The sequence below is a fragment of the Chamaea fasciata genome, unplaced genomic scaffold (assembly GCF_029207755.1).
Source record: "Chamaea fasciata isolate MVZ Bird 193981 ecotype frontalis unplaced genomic scaffold, bChaFas1.0.hap1 SCAF_10, whole genome shotgun sequence".
In the NCBI taxonomy this organism is placed as follows: domain Eukaryota; kingdom Metazoa; phylum Chordata; class Aves; order Passeriformes; family Sylviidae; genus Chamaea; species Chamaea fasciata.
Genome location: NW_027094095.1, coordinates 12707625 through 12726823, shown reverse-complemented (window position 1 = coordinate 12726823; position 19199 = coordinate 12707625). Strand labels below are relative to the sequence as shown.

At 37.6% G+C, this 19199-nt stretch overlaps 1 long non-coding RNA gene across 1 annotated transcript; it reads right to left on the bottom strand.

Moving 5' to 3' along the window:
• Positions 1-15873: 15873 nt before the first annotated feature.
• LOC136294919 (uncharacterized) lies at positions 15874-18997 on the bottom strand. The gene is made up of 3 exons (XR_010722525.1): positions 18928-18997; positions 18064-18137; positions 15874-16251 (listed from the first exon to the last, which is right to left on the bottom strand). It is a non-coding gene; the product is annotated as an uncharacterized lncRNA (long non-coding RNA).
• Positions 18998-19199: the final 202 nt, after the last annotated feature.

Below are 19199 nucleotides of genomic sequence, written 5' to 3'. Positions count from 1 at the left end.
GATTTTTTTTTTTTAAAAATGCCAAGAGCTCCACTTTCCTCACTCCTGCACATGTTCCTGTATCAACAGCACCTGATCTCCAAGGATCACAGTGGGAACTGCTCAGGCTGTGGAGGGATGTGCAGGAAGTGCTCGGTTCATTATGGACCAGGCACAACCTCCCTTCCACAGACATTCCAATCCCAACACTTCTGCATAAATCCCTGCTGTAAACATCCGGATCTCTCATTCACCATCTCTTCTGATGTGCAATAAAATACAATAAGATTTTTTTTGCCCTGGAACGATGTCACACTGAAATATATTGAGCATCTAGGACACACTCACTCCTGGGGAGGAGAGTACAGGATTTTTTCTGAAAAAAGATGGATATTCCTTTTTGCTCCACAATTCAAATCTCCTTAGTAAACAGTTTGTAAAACTGACTAGCTGAGCATAAAGGAAAGAGGTTTCATGTGTTTCTAAAGCCGTAACTTAAACTGAAAAGAGCATTTTTCTAAATAAACAAAGGAAGCCATGTGAAAGTAGGACATGACTGGTCTATGCATCAAAATGAATGATAATAGCATCACTGTGCAACAGTTTGTCTCTGTTTCAGATGCTGTATTTTTACTTCATTGCTTTGGCAAGCTCTTTTACCATGTGAGACAAAAGTAAGAATTGTTTCCCTGATGGTCAATACTGCACACAGGCTCCAAACCACTGCTACTGACATTTTATAACCACAGTGTGGAAAGATGTGACACTGACTCTATATGGAATGCAACTGGAAAATCCTTTACTAGCGCCCTTGGCTGGAATTCATACCTGAAGAGTAACAATTTATGCCCAATTTTCATTTTTATAGAATAATCACATGTACTACAGGACATTGGTTATTTTCAACTTATGAAACGATCAGGTTTATGAAATCACTCAAGGTTGAAGAGGGCTAGTCAGTCACTGATTTTGTTAAGTGAATAATACATTCCAAAATTCAATAACTGCAGTAATTTTTTGTTGATGGGGTTTTAGTTAGTCACTTGGTCAGGGTTTTTAGGGTTTTTTTTGCTTGTTTTTTTAAGAATTTCCAGTGTCCTGTTAAATCTTAAATCTGTTGAATAAAAGATAACCAAGTGAGACTCTGAAAGCAGGCTGTGTCTGCTGATTCACTAGGTTTAGAAATCACAGGAAATTGTGTTTATCTCTTACCTATAAGCCATTATTCCTGATGTCTAAACTATTTGCTGGGAGTACAAGACTAACACGTGTATCTGTCAACAAAATGGGTCACCTCTATACTCCTCTATATTTTCTTTAGTTGAAATCAATAAAGAAGAAATCAGAAGCATCAGACACTGGAGGGCTGGAATGACGAAGTGCTTAACATTTCTCCCTGATGTCTGTATCACAAGACACATGGCTGCTTCCCAACTATTTAATCAGTTGTCACATTTTACCTGTTTGTGCATCCTCTGGCCCTTCTAATTCTTTTGCCTGCTAAGACTTTTTTGCCTTTCTCACAAGGTTATGAACAAGAATTCTGTAACATATTATCAATTTAATTTTTCATGCTTTGCATAAAACTAATAAGCAAAACACACAGCTACAGATTACATCTCCCTCAGTACCACACACACAGAAATTAAAGTGCAGGGAAAAACAAGCATGTCAACAATGCAATGTTATCCTATTGTAACTAAAGTGTATTGTTTTCATTGACACATAAATGAGGGATGGGTTATAATTACTTCATTGTTTCATAATAATTATAAATAATTTCTATTTTTCTAATAATTTAAAAGAGATTGCTTTATGACCTAGAAAGCCAGCATCAGCATCATATCACATACAGAGGAGTGAAATATAAATCAGTATTAATGCAAAGTAGACACAGCAGCACCAAATCACAAAAACAGTAAAGCAGACAAATTTTCACCCTTTCAGAATGCATCCTCTGAGTACGCCTTGGCTGCAAGTTCATTAACTCCAGATATAAAACCTGAAAGTATTACTCATTGGCAGTGATGTCACTACAGATGATTAACCTGGAAACTGATTATGACACCTAGGAAGGCACAGAAGTAGGTTTCAAATTTACTAGGTGACTGAAATAGAATATTTATGGGAGCTCTTCAGAAATCCAGCAGAAAACTGCTTGTATTAAGATGCTTTATTGAAATGAGAACAATGGGATGTATACAGAGAGCATGTGCTGGCTTACTATCAATTTTGTCCTTGGTTTTTCCCATTGGAGAAAACCCACATAGAAGCAACAGGACACTCCTGCCAGAGAGGCAAGTTCATATTATATCCAAATTCTACATATCAAGTAAATATCAAAATACATATTTTAAATTAATGCATATTCAGGATCGAAATCTCATAATTCTAAAATATGGACCTAGATTTCAAACTATTCCAGTATCAGAGGGATTGAGATATATGCATTTTGATTTAGAGTAATCTCAATAAATGCTGCAAACACTCTTAGATGGCCTGGAGAGGTTGTGGATGCCTCATCCCTGGCAGTGTTCAAGGCCAGGTTGGATGAAGCTCTGCTCAGCCTGGCCTAGTGGAGGGTGTTCCTGTCCCCACCACGGGGATTGCAACCAGATCATTTTAAGGTCCCAAACCATTCTATGATCCAATTACATGCATACGCCTCATTTTATCACCAACCAATTACCACACAGACAGCATCCACCAGAACCACTCAAAAATACTACTGCAATGTTTGTTTGAGACAGAAGTAAAGAAGCATGGTGTAAGCTGGTTTGTTTAGTAATATCTGTGTCTACACAGGGCTTTGGAGAGCAGAAGAGCATTGCTGGGCTACCCTGAGCTTTTAATAAAATATATGCAAACTCTGTCAAAAATTGTATGTTACAGTTTGAATTTCTCAATATCTGTCTGAATTGAAAATATCCATGACAAAGTCTTTGTGTCTCTGAACCATTTCTCAATTTTTGGTAGCAATTTTTGTATGTAAAGGGAAACAATTTATTTAACGGCCCCATATTCGTCCTACTCATCACCAGTTACCAGGAGATCCAAGCAGAAAACACAGAGAGCACCAAGGGAGAGTATTTAATAGCTTAAAATTTTGTTTAGTCTAGTGGGATTTTTAGCACTGAAATACAGAATTCCCAACTGCTCAGATTTATTGAAAATCCTTACAAGGGTTCAGAACTAAGAACTTACATGACATTAACAGCTCAGTTTAAGCCCTGCAAACCTCAGCACACTGAACCTTCCCCCCATGACTGAAAACATATCTCAGTGCACTTTTCATCTGACAAGAAAAGTGGCTAAAATATCTCAAAAAGATGCAGATGTCAAACATTAATCATAACCAATGCACACTGCTATGGCCCAGTAACTGTTGGTACTTAATTTCAACAAAATCTCAATACTCTCTCAACCTTTTCTGTGCGGCTGTGTAAACATGACAGCAACTTTAAATCTTGTTGACAGTGACTTCCCTACCCGTCAGCAGGCAGGCAGCTGCAGTTCAAACAGTGCTGCACACAAAAGCACTTCTGAATTCCCACCCTGAGCTCTAAGCTCAGCAATGTACTTTGGGACATGGTTGAATGCTAAGTCAAAAGTGTCACTGCTTTACAAGCAATTAAACAATTAAGAAGAACGTCTATGAAGTAGGGAGCAAAAGTTAATTAGAAAGGAAAATCAACTGGAATTTGAAACAGGGAAGAAAACTTTTTCAGAGATAATTAAATCGAACTTGTAAGACCACAAATATAAGGAAATTATATCTTCAGTAGTATGCCCAGATTATCATAATAATTAGGGTCATGATAGACAGGTAAGTACTTTTATGTAGATTACACCTAGCTGCCTACATATGTAAAAGTTGCTATCTAAAACCCCAGTTAGTAAGTGAACTGGAATTAAACCATAGTTTCCACTGCCTGTACTAACAGATTAATTTGAGAAGTCTGAGTAGAGTCAAAGAGTAGAAATAAATTCATTAGCCAACCTACAAGATTCTGTTGCTTGATTATTTCCTTTAATAATCTATCTTAGATTGTTTCTCTGAGTATGTGTTTTTTTTGTTTAGCAACATTCTGTTGATTCAAGTAACTCCAAACAGCAACACACACACTAATGGGTTCAAATATAAAATGACTTGAAGGACTTCTGGATTGTCTGTAGGCAGAATACGATTATCTGATAAAAGATTTTAGGAGAAATGTCAGGTAAAGAGGTGTAGTAGTTTGAAAGCAAAACAAATGAGAGGCTCCAAGTCAGAGATACAATTTAATAGAAAAAAAAAAAAAAAGGAAAAGAAAATAAAAGAAAATAGATGCAATAATACAAAAGACCACTGACAGAGTCAGAATACAACCTGAGCAGAGTGATGGAAGCAGTCCAGATGAGGTGGTCTTCCTGAAGCAGTGATCCTGTAGAAAGGTCTGGTAGCTCGGGTCCTCTGGGAATCCAGTGGGTAAGCGCCCCTCTGGTGTTCAGAGTCTCAGCTTATATCCAGGCTGGAATGCTTGGTTCCTCCCTCTGGGCGGAGCATCTCACAATGGGATGGTGAGTCATGTGATAAGGCCTGATGGGCCCATTAACAGGAGGTAGTCCAGGAGGGGGTTATCTGTGAGCTGTGTAGCAAAGGTGCTGATGGCCCATTAACAGAAGATAAGCCAGAGTGGAGGAGGCAGGGAGCACTGCCTCACCTGGTTTCAACAGTTCATGAAGATGGTGATAGAATATACTTCAACCCAGGACAAGAGGATATGTCTCAGGTTGGTCTAAACAACATATTTAGACCTACATTCTCTGTATATTTTTGTGCTTGGGTTTTAATATCTATCCATGTGAATAACATGAAAGATCAAACTGAAGCTGCAGTAGGGCTGTTTGTCTTCAGTATCTCAAGTCTGCTGTATTTTAACACATCAATCCCTAGAGCAATTTAAGTCACCAAAAGCATCAGCTCCTGCAGACTTCTGGTTTAGAGAATTTTTGTTGAAAATAACTAGTATATTTCTAATTATTTTCCATTCCTCTGGAGAGAATCCCTGTATTGTAACTGCAGCCTGACATTACAGTGTGCAGTTTCTCGAACTAAATAAAGAAAACATTAGCAATTTGCTCAGTAGAACCTGATTGCTTTCCCTTCCTCATTTACAGTTTGTTAAATGAGAAGCTGCATAAAACAAATAAATGAAGCAGGTGCATGTCAGGTTCTGGTTTGAAAGACTGCCAGCTGATCAACTCCACCAAGATTTTATTATCTAACCGGAAACATTTTTGTGCTCAGATTTTTCCCTCAAGAGTAACCTCTGCCAACTGGAAACAGCTCAATGAACAAAATGCTGCAACTATTGAAGATTCAGGTAAATGCTTTGTAGCAATCATTGTGCCCAATAGGCTCTTATCCCTCTGTATATGCATATAGACACACATATATGTAGGCTAGTCTGAAAATATACTCCAACATTTATGTCAAAAACCCACAGAAATAACAGCAGGCCATCAAAAAGAGAGACCATGTTTTTCCACTGACTTTGTGATAAACATTAAAACAATGATTGAACAGAAAATCTCATATTTGATAATTTGGAGGGAATATTTTCCATCTGGAGAGCTTCCTTTGGACCCCAGTAAACAGCTGGAGGGGATGGATAGAATATTTGGTAATACTGTCCATTTGGCCTTTCTTTTGCTTTCATCAGACTTCTAAATGATGGGCAGTGGAAAAGCAGGATTGTAGCGTCTTGTACTGGTGCCCAGTGCCCATAATTTGGAGGAATGTCAGACTGAGTGATCTGCCATGCCATGAATGTTAACAGCTGTAACCGATGCCTTAATGTTGCCCCCAGTTCCTGTTAAGTACGTGTTGCAGCTTTGTTGAAGTTGCACTTGCACTGAATCTCAGCCCCTGGGCACTGGTTTTAGCCCTCCTCCCAGCTTAGATGGGAAGATGTAAGTCCTGCAGCTAACACAGATGCTCAAGAATTTGCTGTCCTAATAGGAGCTGCAGATTTATAGAGGAATGCATTTTTAAAGCATCAGAACTGCTACTTTCAGGAGTATTTAAATCAGTTCAGACATTAAGATATTTCTTCCACTCTGCATTATAAAAAACATTTTAACCTGTTTATTGCTCCTCTTTTCAGCTGAAGGATTGTACTCATAGCATGGGAACACGTAATAGTGTGCTTTCCCTTGGGAAAATGTTCTATGAGTAATGTTTAAACTTATTTACTTTGCATACTTTTTAATATATATATATCACTGAGTGAAAAATTTACAAAAGCATGTTTATGGTAGAAGTCTAAATAGAATTGTTCTTCAGCAAGGTACATGCACTTTTGCAAACTGCATGTCAAATTTGATAGTAGAACTCATGTATTTTTATTATTGCAAAACAGTTTATAAAAAAGAAATCTGTAACCTTTCAGAGAAAAAAATGCTTAGTCCTGATTGCTTTTTTAATATATGGGCAATATGTGTGGAAAATAATAGAAAAAATAGTTGGAAGAGACTTCCAGCAGACTCCTACCACAACAAAGGATTAAAAATATCTAATCTATTTTTGGCAGATGGTTGTACATCCTGTTCATAAAATCCCTTGGTGATGGAGATTTAATTCTATTCTATGAAACCTATGTGAGACAATGTCTCCCACTGCCCTTACTTTGGGAAGGTTTCATTAAGGCTATATATAAATCTCACTTTCTGAAACAGAAGCTCAACTTCCTGGGAGGTTGGGGGAGCTTCTTGCATTTTTCTTCAGTTTTCTTTAAATCATTTGAAGACCTGCCATGCCTCAAGTCCTGTCTTCTCCATTCTTAATACCAACAATAACCTATTTCTTTTTCAGAAGTTACGTTTGCTACATTTTGGATCCTTCCTTCTCTGCGTCACTCGATCCTCCCCAATTTGTCCTTACATTTCTTGAAGTTTATGTCAAAAAAATAGCAAAAAGACTCCAACAGAGGCTTTATTCACACTGAGTGGAGCAGAATGATTATTTCCTCTTTCTGAATACACTCATAGTTTCACATCCCAGAATGAGGGCTGCCTGCCTGTTTCCACAATAAAAAAAAACAACACTGATTCATATTCAGTTTATGATTTGCAAAGGGGCAGTTGTAAATCACTAGGCTTGTGACCAAGATACTGCTACCCTATGAGCCAGTCTCTAACTTTTATACATAAATTTCCTTCCTTAAGGGTAGTACTTTGAACTCTCCTTAATCAACAACAGCTTTTCACATTAGACCATTTTTTTCAATTCTTTAGAAGTTTCAAATTGCAATTCTGTCCTACAAAGAGCATGGATCCCCTCCCACCTTGGTGCCATCTGTAAATTTAGCAAATGATCCTCTATGCCTTGAAAGCCATCCATAAGAGGCATTTAGAGTATCTGTAGGATAACAATCCTTTTTCTATCTATATCTATCTGATGACAGAAGTGAAACGCCCACGGTGACAGAACATCCCCTAAACTTACAGAACCAAGGTTTTCTTGTTTTGCAGAATTCCAGTTTCATGTTTCTGTACTGATGGCCCTCACTGCCCACTATGCCACAGCTCTACCCACAGTCTGCATAAAGACAAGAGCCTCTGTCAGAAATGCCAGTGACTGTGTTGTACCCAAGACACCCCTCAGCTGGGAAGATTTGTTTATGACATTTACTGTGGGGTGGGGGAAGACACCCTATCATTTTCTCACTTTCTAAAGCACTAAATTGATAAGAAGAGAAATTGTTACAAAGACAATGTCCTGGGGTGTCCATCTGAAAATTGTCCTAGAAAATCAGTCCCAGTAGCCTGGACTGCTGAAACAGCATGAGGCCTTGAGCAGCTGCCTTTTCTCTGTCACATCAATTGCTGGCTGGCAGCCTTTTTTAAAATGCAAGAAATGCAGTCAACACCCACTGCTAAAATTTTAAAGCTAATGCCTAAAATAATGCTTTCACAAGGAGGCAGTGCTGTAACACCTCTACATAAATGGTATCTCCCCTGCGTCAGCTTACTCCCCTACACTCACTGAGTTTCAGCTCACTCCTCTAAGTTTGCAAGGAACTTGCTCACCTAAACTTAATGCACTCAAAATCAAGCAAGATGCTTTCACTTTAAACAGAGACCTAATTTTAAAAAAGGATGGCACAAATTTTACCTTCAGTTACAAGGTAGGGGTTGCAATGCATGAATCTAGCTTTGTTCCAAAGTCTCCTCAATTTCCCTTCAAAAAGAAGGGAGAGACTCATGCAAGAACTGTATGACTCAAAGTGAGCTACACCTGCGGTACACTTAGCAGAAGAATTTGATGTATGAGTGAGCTCAACAGGGAAGATAAGAAAGGTCCATAACAAAGGATAATGTCACTGTGGGACTCATATTTCCCTCTTACAACCTGGGCTTTCCTTCAGGTGTGTAGCCACACTCATTATTTTATTGCTCTAAGCAGAGGAAAAGAAAACATAAGGAAAGAAAATCTCTACCTTAGATTTATTATGAAAGGAATTAAAAATTTCACTTTCTAGATCAGGATAGATCATTTCTAAGAGACTTTCAGAAACTAAACTTTTCAAACTTTTGGAAAGAGAAATCCTTCTGAGAACTAATTTCCTTTGGCTTAATAGAAACAAATCCATAGTTTTGGAGCAGAAGAACACTGTGAACATGTGGTGCGTACTCAAATAGCAACTCACATGCTTCTGGTGTGACCCCTGACAAGCCAGGCTAAGCAAAAGGAATTTAGAATTCACAATTTGTCTAAAATCTACCGGATCAAGGATTCACCTCCAACAAAAGTCATTACAGTTTGGCTGAAGGGCATACAAACTTCTGCATACACAAAAAATTTAAACAATCAAAAGGATGAGAGGCAAAAATTATTTTTAAAAGAGAATTAATCTCTAATTATCTATTACAAAACTCCAGTAATGATAAAAGCGGCTTTTTCAAAGACATTTTCCTTCAGTATTCTGGCTAACAGTTTCATCAACAAGAATCTGATCCAGGAAATGAATGTGTTGTTAGCTACCTTGGTAATGATCTACCGGTTGCTACCTTTAGTCTGCCTTTCAGAGGTACTCCAAGCTCAGTTTTTAATACAACTGCTACTTCCTCTACTCTGGGATAGAATCTACCAACTGGTAGACAACCAAAACCAATTTTTTGCCCTCCTTCATCATCCTCGGCTTCACAGACCATCACCATGATTTAGGATGCTACCCAAGAGAACCATTCTGTATGGCCTCAATGAGTAATGAAATCAAGCCAGCCATGATACCCATGGCAAGTCACAGAGCATAAACAGGCTTCAGTCTGGAGAAGTTTGCCTGGTTTTGAGATGCCAGATGGAATTCTGAACTGCCTCTTTCCATCCCTTCCATCCACTTTCCCTTCCACCCCAAGAAAACACTATTAACTGTTATTTGCAGCTGCTCCGCATGGTCTATGCTACAACTTTGCCATTTGAAATACCAAACTGGGTAACGCCACAATTTGGGTAATTGTTTCTGTGCTGTCTCTGAAAGGATGAATCTGTCAGCTGAATCAAACCCCCAGTTTTCTGTATGAAGAGAAGCAAAAGTCACAGACATTGCTGCTTCTCCTCTCTTCTATTTATGGCACTGACAATATGACATTATTTTGCATAATCCAGCACTTTATGCTGGAGTGGCCCCATTGGAGCAAAAAACAAAACCAACAAAAAAGGGATCTGGGCTTGTGAAGTCAGTGGTTTGTTAAGTAACCTGCTTACCTGTGATTCACTTTAAAACACATTAAAGCACCTGGAAATGGTTGCTTTTCAAAATACAGCTTATTCCCAGAGTGCATTCATAATGCATGGTTTCATTTGGGATTTTATCCCTGGAGTGGGTTAAGCCAAGACAGGTAGAGAGGCAACTCAGAGATGTGCATTTATTAGGTAGCAAAAATTGCACTGAAAGGAAACATCTTCATATAGATTACAAGAAAATCTATTGCCCAGGAAAGAAACAAATTTCTGAAGATAAGGACGACTATTATGATGCTCAAGGGAGAAGAGCTTGACAGTAAACCTAATGGGCAACCAGAAAAAACACACAGTTCATCTCATACAAATTCAGAAGAAAAGGTGTTTTCTATGCTTTATAATCACAATGAAACAGACCAGGACTGGGATTATATTCTATGAAAGGACTGCCTACTGTTTCTGCTGCAAAGCACATGCATTAACCCATGAATCCACAGAGAGCAATACAAGTGTGTTTCTGATGGTTTTGTATTTACAAGGACACTTTTATCCATGAAACATTTACACTTGAAAACTGTGAGCACCATAAATGTAAGAACTTGGCCGACTTGCAGGACTGGTTTAATCCATGAGTAAAAAAATGGCAAACCTTGCTACTCCTCCCTTAGTAGGACCAAAAGCAAGACAAATTGAAAGAAACCAGGTAACTGACTGAGAGGAAGGAAAGGAAATAATCTGCTTTTCGTATTAGAGGCATGCATCCCTGTCCTAAAAATAAAAATCTGATACACATTTGAACATCAAACTGAGATCTCCTGAGTCATATCTGTCCCAGTTTCTTGCAGATACTGCATCACACAAGGCATTTAAGAAGCTTCTGTAAACTTTTGCTAAAACTACATGCTCTGCAATATTTGTTTAGATAGTTAAGTTATAACTTCTAAGTTACATAACTCCTGCCTTGTGCAATCTTGGGAATGAAAGATGTTAATTGCAGGGAAAGAAATGAGCAGTATAGCTATTTTTAAAATTACTGTCCAGGGGCTTGGCTGTGGCACTGAAAATTGCTTGATGATAAAAGAACTGGATAAATATATTTACAAACACATCATCATGATTTCTGCATGTATTGAAAACCTGCCTTTTGAAGCAAAAAAACTCTCTTAACTTTTGAGAATTAAACAAACCAGACCTCCTCAAAAAACTTACAGGAAGAATGTCAAAAGTAAGAGAAATAAATTAGAAGCACATGATTTTTAGCTACATATAAGAATGTGCAACACTTAGCCTATTCAAGCAACACCATCTTCTAGTACAGAAATATTAGGCAATAATATCTCTTTTGCAAACATAAGCTGAGTCTTTCTAAAATGAACCTGCTACAAACAACACACAACGCAGTAGAGTTAGAACATATATAAACACACTCTTTCTAAATTCCATGTAGGTCTCAAAAGGAGAAAATAATCTACTGTAAAGTGAACAACCATATTCCATCTATCCATACTCATTCTGCTTTTCTCTTATGAAAATTTCATTGCACTTTATAAAGAGTCATAAAACCTCTGGAGCTGTTCCACTTGTATCAGTTTTGTTAACAGGAGGCAGGACAGAAGAGTGGAAAGCAGGGACAGGGACCAAACTTGTTTCTCTACAAGAACAAATCCTCTTTCCCTCTTCACTCTGGTCTTTTGGTCAGTACAGAAATTTTCAGCTTCCACCAAACAGCTGCACATATTGCAAGTACCTCTTTGAAGCCTTGGTGTAGCACAGTTCTGCCAACAGGAAGCATGCATAAAAACAAACCAAAATCAGGGTCCCTAAAACTGTAAGAATAATATAGACCAGTGACTTTTCACAAACATCACCATCTAGGCTTCTATTTGATTCTGAGCATGATGAGAAACTTTTGATTTCTGAGTATAACGAGAATTCTTGGTTTTTCCTAGACAATATTTTTATGTATAAACGTATTCATATGGCATCAGAAACCTGATGTTCTTTTACAGTCATGTCCTGTCATTCAAAACCACTTAAATTCACCAATAGTGAGGACCGGGAACTTTCAAACACTTCCAAATTTGAAAGTTTTGTTTAAAAACACTGTCCCTCCTGAAGGTAAAGAAGATTCAATTGATTCAATTACTGCTTAGCTTGTACTAAGGGGGGGGGGGGTTTCAATTAATAAAACCCAACTTTATTTTCTCATTTTTAATAATACAATTTAAAAAGATATGTTCCGAAGATGAGATCTACCAGTTCTATAGCTCTGATCTGAGTAGCTTGGCATTTAAACTCTACTATAAAACTTCTGCAAAACAAATCAGTTTTGGCATAAATTTGTTAAATTTTATTGAACTTAACTCTATATGCACATGTAGACTTGTTTAACTAATAAAAAAGCACAAAATAATTCTATAATTCTATCCTAATTTCCACTCAAATACCAATAAAAGGGTAATTAAAGAAGACTTTCATGAACAGCAAACAGCAGGAAATTAAAACATATATAAAGGCAAAATTGCTTTAAAAAATGAAAACCAAAGCATTGCAGCCTCCTGAGTAGGAAAAAAAATATCTGTTTTCTGCAAATATCTACTGAAAATTTATGAATTGGGAAGTTCTAACCAATGAGAGCTTAAAATTACTTCAGAGAAGGGAAAAATAAAGCAAGCTACCATCAAAGAAAAAGGTCAAGTGAATTATTAAAAATCAAATTCCACATCACTGCTGTAAAACATGACTAGATCTGATGATTTAAAATAATCCACAGTACACTACATAAAACTGTTTTTAAGGGACAATTAGTAGACAACTGAGCATTCAAAGGTTACTAAATACTTCTGTATATGAGGAGAAACAGATATGTGAATGTTGTGACATAATATTTAAAATTTTGGTACCAGAGGCAACACAATGCCAACCTGAAGATTCACTGCATAATCAAGAAAGTAATTAAGGGAGTAATACAACTGAGATTTATAGTCTGTGGTACAACTGAGAAATAGTAATTCTTTTCTTGAAACTCTAAAAAGTTAAAAACCACTGTATTAATTGCCTTTTATTAGACCAAGAAGCCTCAGAAGGTTGCAAGACTGGATGCGTGACGGTTAACATTTCCACTAGAACTGAGGACATTATTACAATTTTATGAAAAAAAGAAAAAGAAAAAAATAAACCACAAAACAAACCAAAACCAAGTCAAAACCACAAACAACAAAAACATTCTGCAAACAAAAAATCAATTCAAAACAAAAAAAATAACAATCTAAAACCCAATCCAACCACTGTTAAAAACATTTGCACTTTCTGCATTTTCAGATTTGGCACAGCTGGGCCTTTGCATCCCTACGCACAAAGGTTTCATAGAGCAGCAATGTGCTCTCCCTGACCTTGTTAACATCAAAGCACTGCAGTTCCAAAGAGGATGGACACGGTGCAAAGCAGGGAACCGTGGAGAGAAAGCTGGGAGAGCCTCTGGTGGCATCTGGGGCTGTGGTGCAGCTTCCAGACATGGAGCAGAGGATGCACCAGCAGGCAAAGAGAGCAAACTGCACCTCCAGGCTCTGCAGAGGGACCCCTGGAGCCAAGCTCCCCCTCATTCAGACACAAGGCTTTGCTCTGCCCTTCTCCATCCCAACAAGGAACAGCCCAGTAAAGCTGCTCTTCCTTACAGGGTCTCAGACCTGCTTCTGATCTGTCCCAGCAAAAGCCATGGAAGAAGATCAGGCTGCCCTGTGATCTCCATGGCAATAACTACACTTCATAAATAGGTTTACATACAATCAATAAAATTCCTGCCAGAGGTTTTCCACAGATATACCAGGTTTGAAATTTAAAAACATCAATTAAATCAGAAAAATGATAAAAGCTTCATATGACCTGCTTCTCTACTGCCTTTAACTTTGAAAATAATTTATGTCTGCTCCAAATGGGTTCAGAGTACTACCATCCTCATGGGGTAATGATTTATGAAGTGTTAGCACACAGGTGAATGTGTGTAGTGAAAGAACTTGCAGATTCAAAACCTTTGTTTCCCTTTGTTGCTATTTAATTATGAGTGAAGGGGAAGCAAAGAGTTTAAATCAACCCAGTCAAGTGTACATTGCCAAAGAAACGCTAGGGGATTCAACAACTTAGTATAACTTTCCATGTATTTAGACTTTATTGCTTTTTAAATTTGGGTACCGCCCAAATCAGGCAACTTTGCCCATGCTCATTTCACTTTTTTTTTCTCTATCAGAGTACTCTCTATTTATTTTGCAATTCTACTTCACCTCTCCCCCTGGAATGAGTTTCTTACTAACACATTTCTGAAGACAGACTCAGAATCTAATCTAATTCTCCCTCAACAAAAATGCTACCCTTCCTTGGTTTTCAGCTTTCAGTGGAAACCTCATCTTAGAAGAGCATTCAGTAAGGAATCAAGAAGACAAAAGTCTGAAGACAACTTTTGTCTTGTCTAGCACCTGTGGTCTCTCTCTCTCTGCTGCCTTATCCTGTTGAAATAATGGGACATGCACCACTGCTCTGCTAAGCTAATAGTCAAATTTTACAGTCACTTGTCTTATAACTAACCAATAATGGGTATCTCAAATTTTCAGAAAGATTTTCATATATGTCAAAATAATCCATTGTGAAAGCCACAGAGAGAGAACAGATTTTAATTAAAAAAAAAAAAGAACATGAAAAGCAACATGGGTGGTGTCATTTCATGCTTTATTCCTGCAAGCTGAAGGGTTTGCATTTTAGATGATCTGCCTTTAAAATGTTACGGTAAAAAATTAAACCTAAATCACATTTTCTTTACAAAGAATAAATTAATTGTTACCATCAGTATAGAAAATCATATCAATGAATCAATCCAAATTCTCTATTCCATTGCATTATCTAGGATATAAAACTGTTTTCATGTCAGCCTATAATTTTATATTCCAACAAATGTTATTTGGGAACGAAGATTGAAAGATGAAGCATGGAAGAAAATGACATTTTGTGTACCGTCTAATTACCAATTATCTGCCAGTGGAACTAATCAAATTGTATAAATTTAGACTGCAGATTCATCAACCAATTACCTTAGAGAACATGTTATACCCCTCATCAGTGATTCAACCAACAGTCCAAGTATCAAACAACTTACTATGGATATTATAGGGATCTATTTTTTTCTGGAGTAACACATCGCCAAGCACAGTAATTAAAAGCTGCTGCAAGTTGTAATATTTCTAAAATACTACCACTGATGTAAATGTATTTTAAAAGTGTCTAACAATAATTTAAGTTTGTAATTTAACTTACAAACAAAAGGAGTGATTTACTATACTGGATTAAAGCAGATTGAATTTGATGTACTGTATTCTACAAAATCACACCTTCCATAACCTCTGCTTTTTACACGGACAATAAAATGATGAAATACAGGTCTGGCTTAATAACCATTCATGCATTCTAAATAACCATTCATGCCTTACTTGAGGTGCTTCATTTAGATTTAGAAGGAATTGTTTGGAAATGCAGCATGGCACCTCTTATCTGTGAATTATTTGTCTTTACATATGAAAATTACCGATTAAGTGTAATCCTATTTTCACACCCCCCAAATTTTACTTGAATTATCTGTAGGCATTAATTTGAAAACACACCACCTGCTGGTGAAAGTCTTTCAGGATATATTTCAAAACAAGAAAGAATAGTATGTTTTCTTTTCATCAAGACACTCAAGTACATAAATATGGTCTGGTTAAAAGCACTAGGACACCTACTTATGCTAACACAATCTGGGCTTTCTATTATTTTGCCTGAGCATTCTTCTGGGATTAATTTCTAATTTTGTTTACAGCACTATCCCCAAGTTTGCTAGGAATTACTATTTCAACATTGATGAAAATATTAATATCCCCTTGAGACTCAAACAAACAACTGGAAATTTAGCTCAAAAATAAGCTTTTAACTCACACTTTTCTCTCTGCACAAGCAATGTGTCTAATTCAAAAATTTCTAATTTGATCATTTAATATGACACGAAGTATATTAAAAAAATATTTTGGCTCACTTTCAATCTTTATTTGTTTTATGTTTTAAAAACTCTAGGTGTTTCCCAGTTGATGCCATGCAGCTCTGTAGACTGCTGTGTGCAGTGTGGTAGGAAAGAGAATCCCACATGTTCGGGGTGCAGATCACAGCTTTCCCCAGGCAGGACCATTCCCTTGAATCTCACCTACAGGCCCAAAACTAACAAGAGTGATAAATGAAAATTACTCAGAACAGTTATAAGGGAAAGAGAAAGGACATGGAATAACTACTGAGCACAAACTAAATGTATTGCAAAGCAGCTCAAAGGTGAAGCTGCAGCCCCATGAAGAGCAAGGTGTAGAAAACTGCATAAAACACAGAAATTATCAGACCTTCGGAGAGGAGCATAAACATCAGCATGACTGCTCCAGCAAAGGTGAGGAAGCAACCTCCGTCAGCAGCATGTAGTTCCTTGCAGGATCCCTGCAAGCTGCTGACAATACACTGCAATCCCAAGATGGCCTCTGCACCTGGAAGGGCAACAGCAGGTTAAGCATAACACCAAAAAGTGGAAAGGCTCAACATTCAAGAGTTCCTTTAATTTTTAAATATAACTGAACTGTGTAACTGACACAATGCTGTGAATAGGAGTACCTTTGTAACTGAACCAGTAACCACCATTGTATTTTAATCCTACTCCTAATTAAACTAACAATAAAATCTGGGCTTCATATACCTGATGCACAAAACAAGACTTTGAGCATAGGAATGTATAGATGTGGAAAGGATATTTGTCCTGTCCCATTTTCATGTACTAAATTTCAATATGCTGCATATAAATAAGTCCATATGTTCCCAGAATCCATTTGGAAATCACTGCTTCCTCAGAGTGCTCATTATACCCAGACAGACTGCTTCCTACAAGCATCCTAATCAGGCAGTGGTTATTCAGCTCTCTCAGCCTCCCAAAATACCACTCCTATTTCCAGTAGACAAGCTAAACTATGGCAAAGTCAGGTCTAATTTTCCTAAATCTTGGGATACAATCAAGGAATTAGATTTCTAAATATTTCTTTTGCTTTCAGTGGAAAAGCTCACTTCTTTAAATATAATTTTTTCTCTCTTCCCATTAGAAAAATGAGCTCCATTTCTGGAAACAAGCAGTGGTAGGTGTACCTACTCAGCATATCATATTGGCCCCCACGGGCTCAGACTGAAGGTTGCACCTGTGTTTTCCACAGAGTTGATTTAGAGGAGGTTTGGTGCTGCTAAGAAAACAGATGAAATTAACTCCTAATGTCATTCTCTTTACCCAAAAGAAGAATTGAGCTGTGATTCCTGCTCTCTGAATGGGGATGGCATGCACATTAGAAGGCAGCTCTGGGAATTCCTTTTCTGTTATTACCATGAACATAATATCTCCACATCTCTCTTCAGACAATATTGTCAGTTATACTTTGTCTAGCCATAATTCTCCCTTTGGGAGCAAAGAACACTAAGACAACAGCTTTACAATTTAATTAAAGGCAACAATGGAAAAAATAAAATAATAAAGTGTGCATAACATTTCATGAGAGTCAGATACAAAGGAAGAGATTGTTGAGTATCTCATTGATAAAACACTGAAACCATTTTACATTTTACAAATGAGAGTAGCAGTCCCAGGAGTTCATGCTGAAATGTTGAAGCTGGTAGGGTGCTTTTACAGTCTCAAACTGTATTTAGAGAGAGAGGAAAAGGAGGCAAAACCAATGTTTTTACAGCCAAAAAGAGCATGAGATGCACCCTATTTTTAGATAAGTATCAGAGATAAGACAGAGTCTCTCTATATGAGAAATTTCTCAATAACATCTGTTTACCAAGAGTTTCTGACTTTTGACTGCAATACCGGCCAGAAAACAAGATTTTAGGGAATGGTCCTTGGTCTTTAATGTCTATACTTTATCTTTACAGCTTTGTGGTAGTTAAAGAAAGCATGTTATGTAAAATAATATGTACATTCTTTGCTTAACTATTGCTGAGAGAGACTGGGCTATGTATACTGTTCCTTTAAAAATTACTCAGGAAACCATTTCTCTGAGATAGGTCCAGTTTTTGAGTGGGAGGCTTGGCAAAGTGGAAGTCTTGGAAAAGTGAAATGCACTAAAAAGGGTAACAAGACAGGTTCAAAGGACAACTTAGGCTCAGCCATTCTACAGGAAAAGGCAGCCTAGTTCTGAGATGCAGCCACCAACAGAACAATGATTTTAAATAAAACAAACAAGGACAGGTAAGAGAAGGTGATTGTACCATGGGCTTTCTCACAGGTAAGCAGACAGTGCATTTACCTGCCATGCAGTTACCTTTTCTACTTCCCTTTCCATGTGGGCACTCCATGCACAGCCTTCAGAGAGTTGGTTTCAATGTCTTGAGAACTCTGTCACAATAGACGGATTTATCTTTACTGGATTCTCTATTATTCCTCTCCTGATAATGTCTTTGCACAAGTCTTCCCCTCTGCCTATTGGTCCAGGAGGCAGAAAGAGACCTCCCTACTTTTTCCTTTCATAGGGAAGAGGTAATTTAGTGTCTTCCCATACAGATTATCTCACTAAATAGAGATATTTTTTTTAGCTCTTCCCTCTGAGCAGGGACTCAGAGTGGGTGTCCAGCATCATTTGTGACCTTGTGTCAGCAGGACACAGGACTTCACAGAGCACTTTGGGCGGGGAACATAAAGCTTGGCATATGCAGGAGCAGCACAAACCCACACAGCCTGACTGTGGGCTTGGGAGGCACTCAGAGTGGCAGAGCCAAGATTTAGAGAGAGGAGATCTCTTTCAAGAGCTAGAGTTTCTATAAAAGTGAAGTTCTACACTGTAAATAGTAAGAAGGTAAGCAGAGTGCCCATAATTCTCTTTATAATGCCTTATGATGCCTTTTATCTCTCACTACAGGCAGTTACACCTTCTGAGCATAAGACACACAACCACATCTAAAAGATCATCTGAATTTACCTCTATCACTGCCACTGTAACATTGATCATGGCAATAATAGCATCTGAGGAAAGCATCTCTGGGTTATAAAGTGTGTCTTAATTCCCTTTTTTTTTTTAATTTGTGAATAATGTCTACCTGAGATCCCAGGAAATATGGTAATTAATTAAAAATTATACAAATATGTGTGATTGAAATGAATATTTGCCAAATCCAGTCTTTTCACACACCTGTTCTTTCTCAGATATGAGATGCAGCAGTTGGCAGCAAAAGCAAGCAGAGAGAGGAAAAAAGTCCTCCTGTGTAAAAGAAAGAATGTCCATTAGCTAAATAGAAAAAACCCAAGATGACAAAGGGGAAATAACAGACTAGAAAGTTCAAGAATCCAAATTAGTGTTAACAGTTCAATTTATCTTGCATAATATTACAGTAATTGGATTGTGTCTATCATGCTGCTGTTGTGACACACTTGGTTTGCTCTCTTTGTTCCACCAGTTTCCCA